General features: G+C 53.5%; 1 pseudogene; it reads left to right on the forward strand.

Annotated features, from left to right (window-relative positions):
• The first annotated feature begins 427 nt into the window (after nt 1-427).
• Nucleotides 428-14,000, forward strand: part of LOC123783087 (calcium homeostasis endoplasmic reticulum protein-like) — a 33,815-nt pseudogene continuing 20,242 nt past the window's right edge.

A 14,000-nucleotide genomic window follows, 5' to 3' on the forward strand; every position in this document is an offset into this window, starting at 1 on the left:
GTGGGATCTGGGGTCTGAGGTGGAGGCGCTCCTGCTTCTCTCTGGATTCTTCTGATGACGGGCGGGAATGGCTTAGAGGTGCGTGCTAGCGCTGAGGGTCAGCAGCCTGGCGGGTATGTATGCCAGGGCTATCGTTGGCTCCCTCTGCAACTGTAGACCAGGCTCTCAGTTTGGGTTTTACCCCAAGCAGCCCTTGAGCCCAGGATTTGGGCAAGGTGATCCCGGAAGTCAAGGGGACAGAGCAAGAAGTAAGGCGGAGAGAGAAGCTCCAGGCATGTGCCCTCGTGAGCAGGTTACCACTGTCCTCCATATGTCCAGACACGGCAGGACACACCTCAGAACTGTCCCCAAGCAAGCTAGGTATTAATCTACCAGCTCTCATCCCTCGCTTCTCGAGGGTTGTCCCCGGGCACACTAACTCCCCGACATGCCCAGGCTGCCCTACACACAGGCAGCTTGGCGCAGGAAGCCATCGGCAGCCCAGCCGCTGCCCACCACGGCTGCAGGTAACCTCCAAGAAAGACCAAAGGGTTACGGGAAGGCACCAGAAGTCCCTGCTAAAGCACATTAGTTCCTCTGTCTCTCTGCCTCCACTTTCTCATCTGCAAATGAAGGTAAAAGTCGTACCTGCCTCGTGCATTATGGAGAAGAGAAAGTGAGGTTGGATAAATGGAAGTCACTATTATTGTGAGTGACAATGGATAAGGTCTTAGCTCGGCCCTTGGCAGCATGAACGGCAGCCCTCCCCAATTCAGAGAGGCTTTCAGGACCAGCCAAAAAATTATCACAAGGCCTGCAAAGCAGAACCTGGCATGATGGCAAATCCTTTGCCACATGGCTGTGTCCCCATACCTGTTACCCCAAGTCAGACACTGTGGGCCGATTTATCATTGCATCTCTCTTCTTTCTCATTATGGACGTGCAAGTTGATCCAAATATGAGTGGCTTCAGGAAGATGAAACTGGGTTAGGCTCAGCCAGTCACGGTCATTCTATCCTCCTCTTCCCAAGTGGTTGGATTAGACGTTTGACCTACTTCTAGCCAGTGAGATGCAAAGGAAGACTTTTGGGAAAGCTTTCCTCTCTGAGAAAAAGGAGATATTCTCTCTTCTGGCTTTGGACAGTATTGTCTAAAGAGTGATGTTTGGTGCGGCTGCAGCCATCTTGCACCATGAGGGTCCAAGCCTGAGGACAAAGTCCACACATTGACAGTGGCAGAACAGACAATGGAAAAAAATCCAGTACCTTGCTCACATCACTGGGTCCTTAAATTGATAAGCCCCTGAACTCTCCTAGCTCTGGTATAAATAACAGTCAATGCTAATGTAGTCGTCACCACATGGCAGGCACTGCTCTAAGCACTTTGTGTTTGTTCACCCATTTAATCCTCACAAGGGCCCAGTGAGAAGGGTACTGTCGGTAGTTCCATTTGCAGATGTGAAAACTGAGGTCTAGAAAGGTTTTATTTATTTATTTTTTTTTTTTGGCATTCTTTTTTTTTTTTTTAATGATTTTTTATTATATTATGTTAGTCACCATACAGTACATCCCCGGTTTCCGACGTAAGGCTCGATGATTCATTAGTTGTGTATAACACCCAGTGCACCATGCAATACGTGCCCTCCTTATTACCCAGCACCGGTCCATCCCATTCCCCCACCCCCCTCCCCTCTGAAGTCCTCAGTTTGTTTCTCATAGTCCATAGTCTCTCATGCTTCATTCCCCCTTCTGATTACCCCCCTTTCTTTATCCCTTTCTTCCCCTACCGATCATCCTAGTTCTTATGTTCCATAGATGAGAGAAATCATATGATAGTTGTCTTTCTCTGCTTGACTTATTTCACTTAGCATTATCTAGAGGCCTAGAAAGGTTAAGTAACCTGCTCAAGGTCCTACAGTTAGCAATGATTCCTCCTCAGGCAGTCTGGGTTTGGGCTCTGAACTCTTTCAAGAGGTTACGCTAGACTCTACTGTCACTTTACTATTTTTATAACATAAAAAAATAAGTTTCCCTATCCTTTAAGCCATTTTGACTTGTTTCTTCTGTTAAGTGCAGCTGAAAGGATCCTAATTGATATACTTCAGTGAGATAAGCCAGGAAGGAAAGAAGGGAGGGAGGGAAGAAGGAAAGAGAAGGAAGGAAGGAATTTAACTTTAAATTAAAGGGGCATGGCTACGTCTCAGGTGTATGTCAGGAAAGTGGCACTTGGAAGTTCATACCTCACGTACCCCACTGGCAGGACCCTCCCCTTGCAATGGCAACATGATGAAAGACTGTTGTCACTATTAAGCCAGCTTTACTAGGAGCCCAAATCTGTGCTCAGCACTAACATAGATCATCTCAGAGAGGTCTTGACATGACTCTGCAAGGCAGGGGCTGCCATCCCTAGCTTACAAATTAGGAGCCATAATAATACTCTCTAGCATGTGGGACGCCTGGGTGGCTCAGTCGGTTAAGCATCTACCTTCAGCTCAGGTCATGATCCCAGGGTCCTGGGATCGAGCCTCGCATCGGGCTCCTTGCTCAGTGGGAAGCCTGCTTCTCCCTGTGCCTCTGCTCCACCCCCTGCTTGTGCTCTCTCTCTCTCTTATTCTGTGCCAGCCACCATGCTAAGCAATCCCCATGCCTTTTCTCATTTACTCTCCACAACAATACAGTAAAGTTACCATGATTTTACAAAAAAGAAACCAAGGCCCAGTGAAGCAAGTACCGTGTCCAAGATCACAAGATGATAGGAGGGCCACGATTCAAACTCAATCTGTACAGGAAAGAAGGCAGACCCAGAGAACCAGCCACCTGTAACCAAGAGATGGGGAGCTGGGCCAGCAGGAGCCCGGGTGGCCCTGAATCTAGGCTGACGGCCATCAGCTCCAAGGAGGCATGAAGCAGTTATCAGCTGGAGCCGCCAACAGTGGGGAGGGGTGAGCTCCCCATCACCACAAGTGTTCACACAGAGGCCCGGTGAGGATTTGTACCATGGGAAAGAGACTGTTGAGACCCCATCCATCTCCACAAGCCAGGGATTTTAGGATTCTAAAATTCTATAGCCACATGTCCAAACTTTCTCCAGATCCGTGGAGAACTCACAGCCTATGTGTTTTCTGCTGACTGAAAAGGGAAACCACAGAAGGAGCACTGGACCAGGAGTCCAGAAATCTGGGACTTGCCACTCTACCAGCCCCTGGCTGAGGGACTCCAGACCATTCATGTTTCCTCATCAAGTGCCAGTCCAGAGCACGGTGACAGGCATGGCCTTCACTGGTACAACGAGGCGCAAAAATGAGTTTGAACTTCAAGGGGCTTATCATTTAAACACCAGCCTGCAGGGTTTCTAGAGAGCCCTCCCCAACCCTGTCTAGGCCTTAGGGCTTGTGAGGGCTGCTCAGGGGCAGACAGCAGCCATCTACAGCTTGGCTACTCTTCACGTGGTTCTGAGGCAATTCTCTATTCCAGACTCAGTTTTCTCCTCTGTAAAATGGGGTTATGTGTACACAAGGACTTCCTAAGGTCCCTTCCAATTCTGGAGTGGAGGAGGTTGGGGGTCTAAGCATGGTTGCCATGGGGGTCCCAGCCCTTGGGAAAGAACGAGTTCCTCTCTGGCTTCTGAGAGCACACACTGGGAAATGGGGAATCATGGGGTCCTCACCCTCTGCAGGGTCTGGGCAGTGCTTTGTACTCACAAATGGTCTCCAGGACGCACCAGGAAAGTGAAATTTCAAGGTGATCTACCTTATTCTTCACCTCCTTGCTCTCTGCCTCAGGAGGCATCGTGGACACAGAAAGACCTAGACTGAGGTCCCCAGTCCTGCCTCTCACTGGCTGTACAACCCAGGACAAGTCTGTCTTACCTTCGGTCTGTCACCTTTGGAATGGGGATGCCCGATCGCATTCTCCCACTACTGTGAGGGCGAAATGAAACGAGACATAAGGAGTCCGGCACAGCACAAAGTACACGGCTGGTGCTCAATCATAAATGCTTTCTTCCCACAGGCAGGGGCACAGCTCCACGCCTTCCCCCCAAGGACAAGGGCAGCTGGCAGGGCCGGCTTTGATGCTGGCCAGGACAGAGGTGACATCCCCCCGCCCCCGCCAGAGGCAGGACGCCTGCAGTGTGGGAGCCAACTGGGCTGCGGGCAGCTTCTCGGGCCCGCATAAAGGACAAAGGAGGGGCCCAGGCAGAGCTGCATCAGCAGTTGGGAAGGGCAGCGCCGTGACAGTGACATGGAGCACAGCCCACTCTTCTGAGCTGGTGCCCAAGAAATCACCCTTGGCCCAGAGGAGCGTGTACTGCTTAACAATGAGGGCGCCGCAGGCTCCCCACTCCGGCTGCCCCGCTGCCTCACTCACCCTTATAGGTCTCAGCTCCCAGTCAGGGCGCCCCCCACCCCCCAGCCTGCAGGGACCCCCTCCGATCAGAGCTCCTGGTCGGCGACAACTCCCAATGCAGCACACGTGGACTCCGGGTCTGCCGTGCGCCCCACCCATGCTGTGGGCAGTAGAGAGGGACCAGCCCTCCCCACCCTGGCCCCAGCCCCCGGCCATGGAGAAGCTTCCCTCACAGGGAGCAGAAGCCAGCAGCCCCCTGCTTCAGCTCCGGGTGCCAAAGCTCGGGCTCCCCTACAGGAGAGCATCCCTAGAGCACTGCCCATAAACTGCTTACGACCAGCAACGGGTCAGACAACTCCCAGAGCAAATGGGCACATTTGCTGGTAGGGCTGCTGGCCAGGTAGCGTGGTTAATGATCAGTCCTCTTTGCAAAACTGGTGAGTCAGGAACACATCGCTACATGGCTTCCAGAAGTCACGGGGGGGGGGGGGGTCGCTGTGGGAGGAGATCCCATCTCCCTATCTGCATAATTAGGGATGGGGCAAGGGATCTCTAAGAGTCCTCCCAGAGCTAACCATCTGACGGTCTGGGAACCCTGTGCCTGGGCGGTGCAGCCCCAAGTCCCATTTCCAAATTAATCCACCAAGTCAGGCCTCCCGACAATGGTGAGGTGGGCTCCTGACCACGAGGGGAAGGTGGACGCCCATAAGAGAGGCCTGGGTACAGCGAGAGGTGATGTTTACTATCAGAACAGGTTCAACCACAGAATCAGCACCCCTGAGCCCTTCACCTGTGTCGGGAAACCTGGGAGGGGTGTAAGAGATCAGTCAGCACCCACTGTGGTACCTCGGGCCACTCTGGAGGCCACCTGCAGACACAAGCCAGTCCTGCCAAGGCCTCCTGGCTTCCGCATGTGAGGGTGGTCTGGCCTGTGTGCCGGGCAGGGCAGAGAGCCAGGGGGCTGACTTGGCCCAGGAACAACCTTTGCCAACGAGAGACCAGACATGGTGGGCACATGCCTCAGCAACCTTGTTCCCGGTGGGGTGAGGCCTGGGGGCATTCCACACACCGTTCTAGGGGCCCGGAGTCGGGGGTGACCTGGCTTAACTGGTTAGAGGTAGCTGCTGGGGATTCTGGATCTGGGCTGAGGACACACACACACACACACACACACACACAAAAGGCACAGTTTCCATTCTGTTGCCACAGCTGCACAAACAGCCTGCTTCCAAGGGCTGCCACGGTGCCCACAGAGCTGCCCAGTGCCCCAGGCTGGCAGGACGTGGCAGGGCAGGGGCTGTGGTCCTGGACCCCCTGCCTACTGCCTGAACCCGGTTCTTCATGCTTCCTACAATCAGCGAATACATGTTACCCTTTCCACAAATTGTCCTTCCTGCTTCCATCAGCCAGAGTCTATGTCTGTGCCTTAGAACAAAACACCTAGCTGAGAGACACACGGGGAGCAATGCAAGAATGATGACAAGGCCCCCAGGCCTCTTCCTCAACCTGACAATCCTGGATTCCGAACTGCAGGAAGATGAAGACAACTACAGAGAGGCAGGGAGAAAAGAAGGGTGCTGGGGTCCCTCCAACAGGGACTGAGGGCTCCTCTCCTAAAAGAAAACCACAGTCCTGCCTTCAAGGAGCACTCAGTTGGGGAGGGAGACAGGCATGAAAGCCAATAATCCCAACGCAGGGTGATGGGAGTCGAGCCAGAGGGAAGCACAAAGAGGAGGAGACAGTCACGTCTGGGATCAGGAAGGGCTGCCCAGAGGAACGGTGTCTAAGTGGAGCTACTTGAAAAAGCAAAGGAAAGGGAAGGAAAAGAGAGCAAACCAGGCACTTCCCGGCCATGAACAGGCTGGCCCAGAGCCAATCCCTGGATAAATCATGACTCGGTGCCTGGCTCCAACTGTAAATCTGGGAGACAGACAGGCGGCTCTCTGGAGAGACCGCTGCTCCCTAGGGAGGGCTCCAAGTTTGTCACCAGCTAATAGGGAATAAAAACACATCCATTTGTGTGTGCAGAGATGTCTAAGTCTGCATACATGCACACGAACACACACACTTACACACAGGTACCCCAAGGAAGGGCACAGAGCAAAAACAGCAGTCTGCTGCAGCTCGTGATTAGGATGGACTCATCCCTGTCAAAGCGGAGGCTTCAGGGAAAAGACTTGCCCAGCCCAGGCTCAGAGCTGCCCTCCTTAGGAGCAGGGCGGGTGTTCCCTTGTTGCTGCTTTCAAAGAGAGAGATGACGGTGTCGGGGAGCAGGAGGGGCAGGTTGGAGAAACAGGCCACTGGGTTTCCAGCCTCAGCATTTCCAAACCATGCGGTGACCCTGGCAGCATCTCCTCCCCGACCTGGGCCTCAGTTTGCCCATCTGTACATTGAGGAGCTTAGTCTAGATCGACAGTGGCGACTTCAGCTCCGTCGGCTGGCGACGGCTGCCTGGCACACTCTAATGAGAAGGACCCTGGGCTTGGCACAGACACTACTGATCAGTGGCGTGTGGGTAGGCACAGGCAGGAGCAGAAGCGGCACCTACGCTACCGACCATCCCTTGCCTCCTGAGTCCTGACATTCTGTGGGTCTCTGATCTGACTTCTGGGGCTTACACAGGGCTCCAAGTTGAGGTGCTGGAGTTCCCTCATCCCAGCCCTAAGAGACAGCTATGATTCTCTTCCCAGCTCCACATTCAGTGACATCACATTGCACACAGCTTAAAATCAGCCACAGCGGAAGCATGTACACCATGGAAATTGGCAAATGTTACAAATCCGGGTTCTACTTTACAGGCCAGGGCGTGGGGAGAAGGGAATCCAGGCAGCCCCCAGTCCAGGGATCCACTGGGAACCCTCGGCCCCTGGCAAGAGGCTGGTGGCCACCGATGCTAGAATTCAGACCATTCTATCAGAGACTCACAACCCCCGAAACCCACCCTGTTCTGGACCCTCACGCCATTTGCCCCAGTCCATTCAGGTGACTGTAACAGAATGGCACAGACTGGGTGGCTTATAAAAAACAGGCATTTCTATCTTACACTTCTGGAGGCCGGAAGTCCAAGATCAAGGCATCAGTAGATTCAATGTCTAGTGAAGGCTGGCTTGCAGGCTGTCTGTGTCCTCGCATGGTGGAAGGGGCAAGGGGATTCTCTGGGGTCTTTTTTATGAAGGCACTTAGCCCACCATGCTCCTCTCTCATGACCTAATCACCTCCCAAAGTTCCCTCCTCCTGATACATCTACATGAGGAGTGGGTTTCAGCATAAGAACTTTGGGGAGACACATTTAGTCCATAGCCCTGCTTTTGCTGAATGCACCCCTATTCAGGGCCCCACCCAATCTGCCTTGGCCCCAGTCATGCTCCTCCTCCAGGAAGCCTTCTCAGACTGCTTTAGTTTGCAGTGATACCGCCTCGCCCCCACCCCAGCTCTCATTTCACTTTCTGTTTATTGGTTCTGGGACGAAAACGGCCTTTCTGGAAAAGGTTCAAAGCCTCTGTCTCCTCCTTCTTCAGCCCCCATAGTCAGGGCCCCACATAGGCCTACTCATGGAACAGATGTCTAGGGAGATGTCAGCTGAATCATCCACTGCCTGGGACAGAGTCCCAAAACGCCTGTAGCCATCATCCCAATCAGAGGCTTATTTCCCAGGTGGGGAAACTAAGGCTCAGAACAGCATGGAAGTGCCTGTCTGTGGCCCAACTAACTCTAGAACCGAGGTCTCCAGATGCCCAGCACACTGCTTCAGGAGTCCCGTTTACAGACACAGAGACTGAGGCCCACAGAGGTCTAGAGGTTTAGCCAAGTTCACAGTGTGACGCAGTAGTGGAGACCAGACGCCCCGGTCCCCAGCAACCCGGAGGGGGGCCATGCCCTCTACACCAGCGCCCCCTGCCTCTCCCTTCACTTCACTCCCAGCTTCGTCCCCCGCTTACCTAACTGGGCCTTGCCATGGTCATGACAGGGCTCTGGGGCCCACCTGCCACCTCTGTCTCCACCACCAGGAAGGGACAACATCAAACCTCGGGGGTCATGTCAGCAACCCGTGGGCCCCAGGATCCACGGACCGCTTTCTCCCACAAGGAGCAGGGCCCAGTCTGGGCCTGCACGGGCTGCATTTGGGGCCGCCTCCTCCCCGTTCTCTGTCCTCAGGCTGCTACTTAACATGCGCACGGGAACCTCAACGCTGAGCGTATAGATTTCTCTTTGTCTTTGGTGGTAATTATTAGCTGTCTCGGCGGGTGAATGCAGGCAGAAACAAAGGCAGCAAGGGTTGTAAAACCTTTTATCTCGATCAGGCCGCATTATTTGATAAGGTGCTAAGCTAATAGCAACGCATGTCAAATTGTGTTTAGACAGATCGAGGGGCTGGGAATGGAGGGTATATTTGTCTCCGGAAACCTGCACCTGCAAGGATAAGGAGGCGAGCACGCTGATATTCACAGCCCCGTGCAAAATGCAGACGGCCGCGTTTCTGGGGCTCCCGGCACAGAGGCTCCTGGGAAAGGGGGCAAAACAAGAGGCTGGGAAGGGAGAGCGTGGGCCCATGTCATGCTCATTCCCACTCAAGACCATCCCAGGGTCTTTGCCCCAAGCGCCACAGGTCCCCACAGGGCTCAGCTGTAAAGGTAGGATTCAAATTCAGGTTCCCTGGTTCCCAAGCCATAGCTCTTACCACAAGCATTTATTAAACCCCAAGTAGGTAAATCTGTCCTGTGTATAAGACAGAACCCCTACCCACAGCAACAGCATGGACCATATAGAATTAGTACTGAATCATAGGCAGCCTTGAGAAGAGGCTCATAAGGGCCAGAAAAATCTAGGAAGGCTTCCTGGAAAAGGTAGAGTTTCCTATGGGCCTTGCAGGATGAGAAGGGTTTGGAACACCAATCTGGGGAGAAGGTTTGTGTTCTAAACCTTCCAAGCTCCAAAACCCCTTACTGTGAACTCCCAGGTGAACATCTGCTCGTCTTCCTGGATCCCGCCAGACGCTTCCTCCAGTTTGCCTTCCCAGACCCTCCAAGAGAGCCTCACTGCACCTCCAGATTGCCAGACCACACCCACAGCTGACCACTCTGGGCCCTGGAATGTGGGTGGGAAGGTGGTGTTGGAGCAAAAAGAGAAGGCGAGGATGCACATGTCGCAAATATTTACCAAAGCCTTAAAAAAAAAGTGCACACCCTTTGAAACAGTAGCTTTATGTCCAGGAATAGTCTCTAAGGAAATAATCAAGAATGTATACAGCTCTTGAGGCTTCAGGATGCCCACCACAGGACTGTTTATATTAGCAAAACATTGGAAGCAACCTTTAATGTCCAACAATGCAGGATTGGCTGACAGAAATACTCGGGACATTGTCATGAAGCCATTAAGGAGTAATCATGGATCGGAGTCTTTGCTGGGGCTCTCCCTGGAGCACACCCAGGGCTCTAACGCAGGAAGGTGGAGGCAAAGGAGTGCGAGGTGACACAGGAAGGAAGGCAGGCAGTCATGGGTGTGTTTCCAAACCAGCTACCAGGGTGGGTGATCAGAGCCTAACTCCTCTGGGTAAACTCTGGGACCCGTGTGACACACTTGCCTCACTGTAACACACTTGTCCCTTGGAGGAGGGAGCTCCGGTATCTAAGCTTCGGTGGTTGACTGAGGGCTGTTGGAGGCAGGAGACGCCAGTGTTGATTCCCCATCACTTCCAGCCTGCCACCAGGCCCCCGAGCAGGCTCCTGCCGCAAGAGAAAGCCCTCGGCAAACAAAACGCAGGTGCCTGCAGGTGGAATGGGGAGCCTCAGGGCACTGAAGTGGCAGGGCCAAGGGCATGGGGGCGGGGCGCGGCCACTTCTGCTACAGTCTGTGTTTCCTACAGCTCTCAAACTGGGAAAAGCCAGGCTAAATGAAGACAAACTTATTTCTTCGCTTCGGGACACCCGTTGGCGCACGGATGCGCACTGGTGAATTCCCAAGCCCTCGTCTATACACTTTGTCGACTATTGACCTGCTCTGGTTTTTTTCCTCCCGAGGCACACCCATTAGTGGCTCTGGGGATGTCGCTGCTGTCCAGAACAGAGCTGGGGAAATGCCGTCACAGCTGCCTTCTCAGCAGCATGGAAAAACGGAGAAGGCAGTTTCCCATGGCAGTTGGTGCAAGAGGCTCCCGTTTTCTTAATGCGTGTGAAAAGAACCTGACCAGCCATTTCTCTTCTCAGCTTTGATCCTGGAAAAGCATCCTCACCCGAGGAGGCCTGTCCAAGAGCATTGAAGGCAGCATTGCAACAGTGCTGGGAAAGAAAAAAAAATGCCAAAGCAATCTAAAAGCCCATCACAAGAGGAATGGCTAAATAAACTCTGATGTATCCATGCTAAGGAACTCCACCCAGCAGTAAGAACGAACGACTTACAGCTATAAGTACTGACATGGAGAAAACCCCAAGACTAATAGTTAGGTGACAAAATCAAAGTACAGAACAATACATACTGTGTGATACCATTTCTGGTGAAAAACATCTAAACACACTAAAAATAAACCCTGTATCTCTGTATGTACAGATATAAATGTGTGTGTGCACTGAGAGCAAGATCAGGAGTGACACACATCGAAACCACAGCCGTGGTCCCCTCAGCGGGAGAGGGACAGAAGACCCTAGCCTGGTCCCTCTCGTGCTAACAAGAATGCATTCCTATATTGCATGTGTGATTAAAAATAAATGAAAATGTTTTCAAGAAGGAAAAGGGAAAGCCTAGCAGTATGTTCACCAAAATACCAAAATATTTACAGGGTTTATCTCTGAGTGCTGGGATTAGGGGTGTTTTTAATTTTCTTCTGTTCGCTTATCTGTATTCTTAAATTTTCTACAAAGAGCATGCACGTTTTTTGTAATAAGAGGAAGAAAACCTGAAGTAATATTTAATTAAGTACCCACTACACCGGCCCCTGGTAGAAAGCTGTCCCCTCCTCCAAGCAGGGTCCGTGTCTGCTGTTTCTTCCCTCGCACCCCTCCCAAGCCGTTTTAGATTTCCACCCCAGGCTTGCTAGACATTACATTCTGGGTTGGACACTCCAAGGACCGAGGTGCTGGTTTTCCTGATCAGCGCTGGGATTCTCTGCCTGTGCAACCTCGGGCCACACAACACCCTCTCTGGGCCTCAGTGTCATCCTCTACTGACAGGAATTCTAGAACCCGCACCGCCTTCTCCACACTGCGGCTGGGAGTCCCGGGAGATGATAGCTGGGCTTGTCTTGTGTAGAAGGCCCTGCTTGTGTACAGCTCACGCAAGGAAGACGGTCTGACCAGAAGCCATCACCACCGGCCGAGTCCCAGCACCCCAGACCCCGCCAGGGAGGCCTTGGGTCGGCTCCAGGGAGCCCACTGGAATTCAGAGTCAGGCTGCACACAGAAACGTGAAAGATGCAGAGCCGGCACGTGAGCAGCGCCAGGCTGGAGGAGCTGGGTCTCCCTCAAAGCAGGGCTCCGAGTGTCAGATTTTCCACTCTATTTCTCTGTAGCATGTTCTGCACATCCCAGCACTAAAAATAACTGTGGCATGTGGGGGGTGGGAGGCCTGGGTGGCTCCAACAGCCACTGGAGCTGGTTCGGCACAGCAGCCTCCCTTCATCTGGGCAGGACAGGCCCCGGCTCCACAGAGCCCTCTCCACCCTGCTGTCCTCGCCCACCCTCACTCCCCGGTCCATAACTTCATCTCCTGCCTCGGGACCCCGGGGACCCGGGGAGGTGGCAGCCTAGAAATCACAGGGATGGAAAATCCCCAAGGAGGTCATCTCTTCCACCATGTGGGTGAAGCGCAGTCACCCCTAAGTCCTTAGGGACGACAGAGAAGAGCCCTACATCTAAGGCAGGTCCCTGAAATCTGATCCGTCAAACGGCCCACTTCTTCGCTTTGTGGAAAGTCATTCCTGAGCCTGGCTGGGATCTCCGCTGCTCCAACGGAGGCCAGTTCCTACTGGTCTCCCCCTTGAGGGTTCCGGGTTCAAATCAAACTGAACACAGGGGCAGGGGGCAAGGCACTGGTGACTGTCTACTGTCCTCCGTGCCTGGGTCCTTCCCCACCTGGGGGAAACCCCAGGCACGCCTGCTGGTTGCCAGGCGTGAGTGCCTACCCCACCCCTCCACTTCGCCTGGTGCCCCCACCCACCAACCCAGCCATGAAGATGGATCATGCATGCATCCAGGCCCAGCCCAGGAGGCAGTGAGGAGACCTGGAGGGCCCCTGTGCACTTGAAGAGCTTATATTTAGTTCAGGGCTCAAGACAGGTGCACGAAAAGGCAACTAACGCTGTATGTAACCTGTAGCAGCGGGAGGCGTGGCCATCAGAGCACGCCCACGGCGGGACCCCTGGATGGGGTTCTCCCCAGAGGAGTGAGTTGTGAGCTCTGAGCAGAAGCAGGGAGGCCTGAGGCCACAGGTCCTGTGGACACCAGAGAATGCTAAGGAGAAGGACCTCTGGGATCCAAAGGAGATAAAAACTGAAAACGAGGTGGAGATCCCAGAATGAAGCCTCACCTTTGAACGCAAGAGCAGAGATGTGGACTTCACTCCCTAGGCTACACTTCTTAAAGAGTATTCCAAAAGGGGGTGTTAAAAAGTGATTCTGTGAGAGCAAAGCTGTGGTGCGCAGCTTGTGTAAAGCCAGTAGGGAGTGGGCAGCCCCAGAGGAGAAATGGTGGCAGGTGCACGGCCCGGGAGGAGTCAGAGAGCTGCCAGGCAGCCACGGCCCTCTGGGAGCTCGAGGAACCAGGCGACTTCCCCCGAGCCTCAGTTTCCCCTCCTGTGGAACGGGGTGGCAGCCCTCGTGGGGCAGCTGGGAGGAGTCTGGCACCGGTCCCATCAGAGATCTCAGGAGCGGGAGCTGGAGACAGAGTGCTAGAACTGGGACAGAAAGCCCTGCGATGAAGCCAGTGGACAGCAATATGAGCCTAGGAGTCCCAGCACACGTAACCGAGAACTTGAGACAGGACGACATCCCTCCAACCTCTCATCCTTGTATTGTTTCCACCTCTCCAGCCCCTCCGACCCTTCTCCTGACAGCACAGGGCCTCCAAGGGAACAGAGTGAGGAACTGGGAGGGAGAATGCGGGTGTTCCGGGCCCAGCTCTGGCATTTCCAAACTGTGTGGCCGTGGGTAAGTGCCTTAACTTTTCTGAGGCTGTTTCCTCATCTGTGAGGGGACGAGAAGGATATCTGAGGTTTTATCGTGTGCCAGGCCATGTTTTACAACTCCTTGTGGGGAGCTCTACCATGATCACTCTATTTCACACATGCAAATTGACACAGGGAAGTCAAGAAAGCTGCCCAAGGTCACACAGCAAGTGAAGAGGCCAGGACAGATGTGCCAAAGGAGGTGTTGAGAGGATTGAAAAGGATGGAGAAGAAATGCTCTTAACACTGGAATTTGCTAGTCATCTTCCAATGTTATTAGGATGCCGCGGCAGGTTGCACTTTCGAAGATGCCCACGACACCATCCCCATCTGCCAGGCTCTCTGACAAAATGACCTTGTCCTCCTTCATGAGAAAGCGGGTTCTGCTTTGCTCCCTTCTTGAGTCTGGGTGGTCTCTGTCCAATAGAACGTGGCAAAATGGCACCCCCAGTTCAAGGTGTAGCCCAGCCCTTACCTAGCCCAGTTGCCTCCACTTTCTGTGTCCTGGGAGCCAGCAGCCAT

The sequence above is a fragment of the Ursus americanus genome, chromosome 6, assembly GCF_024610735.1.
Source record: "Ursus americanus isolate L20-20 chromosome 6, mUrsAme1.1.p, whole genome shotgun sequence".
Taxonomy (NCBI): Eukaryota; Metazoa; Chordata; class Mammalia; order Carnivora; family Ursidae; genus Ursus; species Ursus americanus.